The following is a 9,181-nucleotide window of genomic DNA, read 5'->3' as shown; positions in this document are numbered from 1 at the left end:
TGCCAGGGCCTCTGACCTGCACCATTCTGTATTTTTGAGGCAATGCAGAGGAGGTAGGAGATACTCCAAGTTGAGCCTGTTTGACTTGGGAGAAAAACACCCAATAGCAGGTTCACTGGGAACTTCCTGGACAGAGGACCATCATTTGTACCATGACCCTGCTCAACGGTCTAAGTCCCCAGAGTCCAGGCACACTGGCCACAGGGGACTAGAAAGGACAATGGAGTTAGAGAACCACGTGGTCCTAACTCCATCCTGAACTCAGAGAAGCCTCAGAATGGGGAGATGTTGGCTATTTCCTGGGCCAGCTCAAATATCTGCATACCTTCCCAGCCTAAGTGAGAACAGAGGCTGCGCAGATGGACCCTGGAGGAAGCTTCATGACCTGTGCCTCTGGTCACGGGGCCAGCCTGGGAACCTGTGATTCTGTGGGGAGAAGGCAGAGCCCAGTGAACACTGGAGGCCTTGCATCTGCAAGGGGCAATGGCTACGCATACTCTTTCTGTGCACTTCCTTCTCCACCAGAACGTGCGGATGGCCATGGGTCCCTGGAACCGTTTGCCCCTAGGGAGCAGCCAGCACAGCCGCTCTCCTCCTACAGTACTGACAGTGGCCTTGCCTCTCACAGCCAGTAAGCAGAGTTTTCTCCACATGGCTACACCCACATCCCTCTCACTTAGGGGTTCCTCTCATGCGGGCTAGGGTCCTATCCCCACAGTGACCTGCTCTGTCCCTCCCACTCTGGGGAGGTTCTGCCTCTCCTAGAACCTTACCTTTGAAAAACTACACTCACATTCTCTGTGAGGGGAGGTTTCCTCACTAGCGCAAGGTCACGCATGCGCCTTTGCCCAGCTGCCCTCTGTCCTTCAGAAACCCGTGCAGTTCGTGCTCCGGTCTGTGTAGCCGGAGGTGTACTAGTTTGCCTTCTATTGCGTGAGAAAGACCACAGGTACAGGCAGTTTAGGGAGGAAAACATTTATTTGGCAAACTTGTCCTGATCCCACAGTGAAGGGACGCTAGCCCACTCGAACATGTGACTCTGGCAGGCCTTGCACCCCCGCCCCCCCCCATTCCCTCTGCCCTGCTAAAAACCTTCAGATTACATTCCTAAAGCCAGACACTAAGGTCTCTTCCCTTATTTGGCCACTTCCTCCTCCTGAGGCCGACCACCAAAGTCCAGCGATCAGAAGCCCCCTTTGGTCTGCCTAATTAACAGTCACAATTAAAATTAAACCCCTCATTCTAACATGGGGGTTCCCCTTTCCTTCATAAACCGTTTGCCTATGTGCTATAGTGTCCCCCTCTCTCCAGAGGGGTACCCCTGCGGGACAAATGCCCCTTCCTCCTTTCCCTTGTCTCCTTCCCCTTTTCCCTTGTCCCCTAGCTCTTTTACCATCGCATCCCAGCCCGTTCTCACACAGACCTCCCCTTCTTCTCCTCTTAAGACTCATACCTGAAAGGAAGGTCACTTGCCGCTGTTTTCTGCCCGAGCCAGAAAGCAGCCGCTTCAACTTTTCATTCCTGCTTAATAAAGGATCTCTCTGTGAAAACAGTGTTTGGGTGTGGTTTGTGCCTAATCTGGAGTCCTCAGAGGAAATCCCCACTGTTTGGGGGTCTCCTCACACAGTCCTTCACTGAGGGAAACCAGGGCAGGAGCTCAAATAGGGCTAGCAACCTGGAGGTGGGAATTGAAGCAAAGACCGCGAGAAACGCTGCTCACTGGCTTGCTTCCAGGTTTCTTATACAGCCCAGGTCCACCTGCCCGGGTATGGCACGTGCCATAGTGGGCTTGGCCCACCCACCTCAGTCATCAATGAAGAAAATGCCCTATAGACTTGTCTACGGGCCAATCTGATAGAGGCAGTTCCTCCGTTGAGATTCCCTCTTCCCAGATACTAATAGGTGTGTGTCAAGCTAATGGAAAAACTGACCAGCACACAGTCATTTCCTTTCCGGATGCTCCGAATGAAGTCGCCGTGCACACCCTCGTGCACATCAATAATTGAGGTGAACGGACAAAACAACACGTGGAGATGGCTTTTAGTCATCTCTTCAGGCCTCAAGGCCCCGTGGCAGAACCTGTGTAGGGTCACATGACCAGGCTCTGCAGTTAGGAAACAAGTCTGGGTCGCCTGCTGTCGCTCTTTTGCTCCACCCACATAGAAAGCACAGGCCACGAGCCAAAGACCTCAGGGCGTCTAAGCAGCTGGCAGTGGGCAGGCTGAGCAGCTGAGCATGGCGCCCTCTAGCGTTACAGTCTGGTTCAGGCCTCAGGTGCCTGGAACAATTAACAGCGCTCATTCTGAGGTCTGAGAGCCTTAGGACCCGACGGATCTTTGGAACGCTTCTGTTGATGAGGGCCTGCAGTTTCTGTTTTCTGGATCGTTAAAACCTTTTTATTATTTTCATTTCATTTATTTTATGAGGCTGAGACTTACATAGCCCAGGTTGGCCTTGAACTTGCTTTGTAGCTGAGGGTGAACTTGAACTCCTGAGCCTCCTGCCTCCACCTCCCAAGCTCCAGGATTACAGACTTGGGCTTCCAAACTCTGCTCCTTTATCCTCCATTAGCCAGCCCCACCCACTCTAGTCTCCCCTGGCACCGCCCTCCTCCTGCTTCGGCTCCACTCTGGTTCAGCAGCCTCTTTCCGCTGTCCAGCAGTGGGCTGCCTTGTTGCCTTTTCATCTTGGCATAATGACTGCTCAGCTGCCGCTGCCACCTCTACCACCGCCACTGCTCTCTGTGGCCTCTTTGGCTTCTTTGTGTTACCACCTCGGTTCTCACTACAGAAGTCAAGTGAAGATCACTTATGGCATCTTTAGAGGAAGTTGGGCTTCTCCCTGCCAACTCGTTGGATGAACTAGGTTATATAGGATGTTAGAGCCAACCACAGCTGTTTGTTTGGGCCAATCACATCCTGACTCTTAGACTAGTCTCTGGCAGCCCCTCTGCTAGACCTCCAAGGGAAGAACCCTCCCTCTGACCAAGGTGGAAATAGTTGTAGGGTTACTTAGACATGGATTTGGGTCTCGATGATGAAACGCTGGAAAGAGCTGTTTCAAACAGTGAGGACTGGGCTGTGCCTTTGGGAGCAAGGGCAGTCAGCTGTGGTTGCCAGATCATTTTCTCAAGGTGTTCCAGATGGCTGGTGCTAGCGTAAGGGTAGCCTGCCAGTCTGCTCGACCTCTGGTCCTTTGGCTTAAGGCAGCCATTACAGCCAGGGACAGCCAGACAGTTGCTGATTAGGGAGTCAAAAGCCCTAGCCACACTCGCTGCTTCTTTACAGGAGAACGAGCATCTGAAGGAGCGCTCACAATATGAACTTAACTCACCACTGATGTGAATAGGGATTTTAAGGGTGCTTACAGCCTGACCAGTGCCCACAGATAGATAGACCCCCCCAACACACACACACACACACAATATTTCATGGAGTCCATTTTGTGCTGTCCATATACTCTTGTTCAGGGCCATCCATTGGTTGACCAGGAGCCACGCCCTTAAAGAAACAAACTCTCCGTCCCCCAGAAAGCATCAGCTGCTAACAGTACCTCAGCTGGAGGTGGGGGGCTCATGAGACGTCACTCTCCATGCTAGAATGCCGACTGGCATGATCTTGTGCAGCCACAGCTGCTGTGTGCATGGGTGCAGCATCCCAAAGACACTTTCTCTGCTGTCCTCCCCAGTCTGTGTCCCTTACAGACTTTCAGTCCCCTGAGCCTTGGCAGGAGGGTCATACAGATGTTCCAGATGTGGCTGAGCCTTGGCGGGAGTGTCACACAGATGTTCCGTGTGTGGCTGAGTGCTCCAGTTACTTACTCTCCACACTTTGATTAGCTGTGAGTTTTGTATTAACTTCCACCCAGTGCAAGAACTTCTCTGCTGAGGTCTGAGAACTGCACTGTGGGCATAGAGACGTGAATTGAGAGGACAGATGGACACTGTGTCCCATTAGTAAAATCATAGTAGGTTCACCACTATGATCTGAACCCTGGTCCTAACCCACTGATCCATCTCTTCTGCTTCATTAGTAAACAGTTCCTAGAGAAAAATAAATGCTGGGACAGAGCCTGTAAACCATTTGTTACCCTGTGACCCCAGGACACAATAGTATCAGTTCCTCCAAACCATTGTACTCTCTCTGTCTGTCTGTCCTCCTCCCCCAATGTGTGTAGGTTCCCACAGAGGCCAAAGGTGTCCGATCCCCATGACCACAGAACTGGAGGTACAGGCAGCTGTGAGGTGCAGGGCACGCATACAGAGTCCTTTGCAACTGCTGAGCCATCTCTCCAGCCTTGTTTTCCCTTTCTTGAAAAACCCTCCTCCATTTTAATACTTTTCTGTGTGTCCCTGGTATAATCTTGGGATTTTGGTGAGTGCCCTGGGGCCCCAGAGCCACACTTTTAAAGTTGGGGCGTGAAGGGTGGGAGCCAGGCTGTTCACTTGCTTTGTCCCTGCACTCGCTTTCACCTGGGTTGGTCACGGACCCAGGGCTGCGGGTCCCAGAGCACTGCCACGTTCGCGGATCTTCTCGGGCCCTGTGCACTCATTGGCATGCCCCAGTTTTCCTTATTCCTTCCCGGATGCACAGCAGGGCAGCAGGGACGCGCAGGGCGGCAGAGGCACAGGGCGACGGGGACACAGTAAAATTCCCAACTCACCACTTCCATGAGTGCTGTCCCCTATAGACTCAGAATACTTCCTCCCCGCTAGTTAACTTGGGTTCCCACTTTTAGTGCATTATTCCCTAACTGCTCTCAGTTTTCCTACCCATTTAGCATAGACAGTCCTATTCCATGAGTATGGAGAGAATTTTCCAGAATAAAATACACTGCCTTGAACACTGGATACAAAGAAAACAGCCTCTCCCATCTGAACTTTTAACCTGACGATTTAAAACTCAAAAAAAAAAAGCTATTCAGATAATACAAAGATATTCACTGAGTCCAGCAGATGAATTCTTGAGGTGCTGTAAATTTTATTTTACGTGTGTGCAGGAGCCACATGCATACCTTAGTATATTTGTATGTGGACCATGTGCATGCAATACCCAAGGACCAGAAGGGGACAAAAGAGCCCGTGGAACTGGAGTCAAGCGCAAATATGGGTGCTGGGACCTGAACCCAGGTTCTTTGGAGGAGCAGCCAGTGCTCTTAACTACTGAGATATTTTCCAGGACCAGGTTTGTTTGTTTGTTTATTATGTATTTTTGAAAGCTTCTTATGAAAGAAACCGCTTTTAATGAAGGTAAAAGAAATTCCTTTAGATATGCTCTGAGCTGGAGGCCAGCTTGGTCTACAGAGTGAGTTCCAGAACAGACAGGGCTACATAGAGAAATCCTGTTTGGAAAAACAAACAAAAGACTAATCCTGAAAAAAGGAATCTATAGCAACTCAGAGAGACCAGAAGAGGGCACCAGATCCCCGGGAACTGAAGTTACAGGTGGTTGTGAGCCATCCATAGGAGACACTTTATGTAGGAAGGAAATCATCATTAAAAATCTATGTATCTGTATCTCATGCTAAATTTCATGGCTTGATTAAGTTTTTTTTTATCCTAGGCCCCGTGAACGTTGTTTTGAGTAAAGCAACATTTTAAGGTTTTATGAAACGTTCAATAGATCCAAAGATATCATTTAGTAGATTTTAAGATGGTAAGAGTTCCTCAGTTTATGAGTGTGTATTTATTAAGCCTTTCAAAATATCCAAAAAACACATGCTAATGGTGCTGGTTAGGTATTTGCCCTTCGTGAAAATTCGGATACTTTGTGTGCGATCTCTGCACTAGCATACGTACGGGACACAATCGGGACGAAGAGACAGCACCGAGAAATCCTAGTGTTTCTGTTTTACGACTATTCCGCGTGTTGCTCTTTTCTCAAAGAAATGCTTATTTGTATAGCTAATAAAGCTGCGCGCCTTTCTTGCTTGTTCATCTAGCCATTAGCTTGGGCATCGCCCAGTTTCTTCCAAGGGGACAGGGGACTAAGAACCAGAGCAGGCGCTCGAGTGCCCGCCGGTCCCCGCCATCCCGGACCGGCCGCCCCGTGCCCGGGGTCCCCGATCTCCGTCACCCCGGACGGGCAGCACCGTGCCCGCCGCAGAGGCGGCCGCCATCTTACAGGCGGGTCCCGCGGCCTCCCAGCCGCCGTCAGTCGGGTCCCCCGATCCCACAGTCCCCGGGCGGCCCCCGGCTCCCGAACATCCCTCAGTTCCTCCTCGGCGCCCCCTCGCTCGTGAGTGTCCCCCGCGGGTCGCCGCGAGAGACTGAGGGGGAAGAGCCAAACGTTCGTCGCTGCCTGGCGACCGGGCAGCCTCCGCGCGGCGGTTCTGGCCGGCGCCGCGGGATTCCGAACCCCTCCCCTGCATCCGTGAGCGCCGATGCTCTACCCGAACCCCTGAGCCCAGGAGCGAGCCGGTGGAGTGAGGCCTTTAGCGACGCAGAGTCACTAGCTGACTGTGACCTCGTGGCGCAATGGTAGCGCGTCTGACTCCAGATCAGAAGGTTGCGTGTTCAAGTCACGTCGGGGTCAATTCGGGTTCATCTTTTTTTCCTTCGCCAACAAGAATAAAGTACAGCAAATCCTCAAAGACGAAATTGGATTAGTAGCGGATTAAACCGTCTTTCTTACACCGTGAAAGACAAGCACGACTTTATCTCTTCTTTGAGATCGTGAACGCCCGAACGCTCTGCAAAGCGATGATTCCCGATGACCGACAGGAGGCGATGCTGCAGCAGCAACTGAATCGAGGTGGGATCTTAGGGAAGGTGCGCTGACTCAGCCTCCACGGTCAGAGCCCTGCCTTGCCCCTCGGGCTGAACCCCCCACCCCCAGATTTCCTGGGCCGGTGTGAGCTATCAGTGCTGAACCTGTGCTTTAAGATAGATCTCTCCGTGTTTGCTTGGAGTTTCATTTTCTCTTGATCTCGCGATGATCATCTCTCGGGAGGTCACGTCTTCAACATCCGTGCCCCATCCTAATCCCTACAAATCCAGTTACAACCATGAGACCTGGATTTTTTTTGTTAATAGCTTTGTTTTCATTCTCTTCCTCTCCTGCAAGATTGATGCAGAAAATGAAAGTATGCTGCATCAAAATTATAAACATGAAATTGAAATTGAGTTCTTTTATGTAAAATGCTTGGAACCAGAACTGTTTCAGATTTTTATAAAAACTTTTGGAATGTAGGCTGTCTTAGGGTTACCATTGCCGTGATGAAACACCATGACCAAAGTGACTTTTTATTTCACTCACAGTTCCAAGTAACAGTTCAATCAAAAGCGCTGGGGGCAGGAACTCAAACAGGGCAGGAACTTGGAGGCAGGAGCTGACGCAGAGGCCACAGAGGTGCTGCTCCCTGGCTTGTTCTCATGGCGTATTAAACCTGCTGTCTTAGAGAACACCTGCCCAAGGCGTCTCAGGCACCAGGTCAGGCCCTCCTCCACCAATCATTAAGAGATTGTCTTACAGGCTTGCCTACTGCCTGTCCACAAGCAGGCATTTTCTCTACTGAGGCCTCCTCCTCTCAGATACCTCTAACTGTGTCAAGACGACATAAAACTAGCCAGGACATTGATATACATGTAATTACATATTTTTAACTTGAAACTCAAATTCAAACATAGGATCCACTTACGTTTCATACATAATCGCTATGTCCACCTGTCCTGCGAAGCCAAGGTGTAGAATTTTTGGGCTGACCTCGGCATCATGTCACTGGTCAGAGGTTTTGGGCTTTGAAGCATTTTGGATTTCCAGGTTAGAAAGAGTCAAGCTGTAAGTAATTTGGTACTGAAATGTGTATCTGTATGTAGAAGTGAATGGCGACTCTGTTGTGGTGGCAGGAATATAATCCTAGATCTTGGGAGAATGAGGCAGGGAAGTGCAAGCTCAAGGCTAGCCTCGACTACATATCAAGACCTCGTTTCAAGAAAAGGGGTGGATAAGTGCATAAAATATACGCACAAAGTATAATTAAATGTGAAGCTTCTCAGCTTCTATTCTGATTGCCAATTTTAATTTCTCATTGAGTTCTATGATTCTGATTAATTTTGGTATATGATATTTTTATTTATTTGCAATTTTTAAAAAAATAATAAAGTTTACCATAAACAGGAATATACACATCAATACTAGGACAGTGAATCACATCAGGAAAACGAGGAAGAAGAGACTGTGGTGTGTGCAAATGCTCTTTCTCACCAAAAGGATGTAGTCTCCATGGGGTCATGGAAAGTGACTTCTGGGGCTGGAGAGATGGCTCGGCTGTTAGCAGCACTTGCTGCTCTTCCAGAGGATCAGAGTCTGTTCAAGTCTCAGCTCCCACACTGCTGCTCACAACTGTCTGTAACTTCAGTTCTGATGGTTTCAACACCCTCACACATGCATACATGCAGCAAAACACTGATGCACATAAAATAAAAATAAATAAGTAGTTTAAAAAATAAGTAAAATAAAAGATAGCTTTAAGTATGACTCACTCGACCTGACTCACCTGTCTGGTACTGACAGAGGCGCACAGAGGTGGAGATAAAGTCCCTCTGGATGAGATGTCATCCTCACATCATGTCCTCTAGCTTTCTCATATAGAAGGTCTCAGACGAAACTTACTCATGATAGAATTGAAAAGGCAAGAATATTAAGGGGCTGAGGAGGTGGCTCCCTTAGCAGCGTGCTTGTGTGGTATTCATGACACCCTGGCTTCTGTTCCCAGACAGGATTAAAGTGGGCGTGGTGGATGCCTCGCACAAAGACTGAACTGAGAGAACTTACAAAGATCAAAGGAGACAGAAAGTTTGAGCAACTGTTGAGATCATGAAAATAGAATGAAAAATATCTAAGCCTAAATTAAATAGTTTCTCTGAGGAAGATGATAACAGAGCAGGGGAGGGGCAGCATCCAAGGGAGACGACAGAGAGCAGAGACGGTGGTTTGTTGCTTTCAGGCCTGACAACATAGAAGTCCCTACTCTGAAGAGGCCAGTGTATCTTAAGCCCGATATAAGACCCCCACCCTCACATTCTGTGGTTGGCATGAGAAATGTCCCCAACAGATTCATGCATTTGAACACTTGGTCCCCAGTTGGTGGTGCTGGCTGGGGAGGTTTTAGAGCCTTTAGAAAGGCAGTTCCTTGCTGGTCTCTCTGTCTCTGTCTCTCTCTCTGTCTCTCTCTCTCTGTC

General features: G+C 49.5%; 1 long non-coding RNA gene and 1 other non-coding gene across 9 annotated transcripts in view; one reads left to right on the top strand and one right to left on the bottom strand.

Moving 5' to 3' along the window:
• Positions 1-5,066: 5,066 nt before the first annotated feature.
• LOC126514710 (uncharacterized) overlaps positions 5,067-9,181 on the bottom strand; it is a 9,868-nt gene continuing 5,753 nt past the window's right edge. For 4 of the 8 annotated variants that reach the window (XR_007595646.1, XR_007595645.1, XR_007595647.1 and 1 more), the window contains 2 exons: positions 8,497-9,181; positions 7,014-8,405 (listed from right to left, as the gene is read on the bottom strand). The exon at positions 8,497-9,181 is cut by the window's right edge. This is a non-coding gene — a long non-coding RNA (uncharacterized lncRNA). The other 4 variants (XR_007595650.1, XR_007595644.1, XR_007595649.1 and 1 more) reach the window with 4 other exon arrangements.
• Positions 6,462-6,533, top strand: Trnaw-cca (transfer RNA tryptophan (anticodon CCA)). Its single transcript has one exon. It is a non-coding gene; the product is annotated as a tRNA-Trp (tRNA).

The sequence above is a fragment of the Alexandromys fortis genome, unplaced genomic scaffold (genome assembly GCF_014885135.2).
Source record: "Alexandromys fortis isolate MF-2015 unplaced genomic scaffold, M_Fortis_MF-2015_v1.1 scaffold_149, whole genome shotgun sequence".
Taxonomy (NCBI): Eukaryota; Metazoa; Chordata; class Mammalia; order Rodentia; family Cricetidae; genus Alexandromys; species Alexandromys fortis.
Note: the sequence above shows the minus strand (reverse complement) of the source record. Positions and strands in the feature narration are given on the sequence as shown.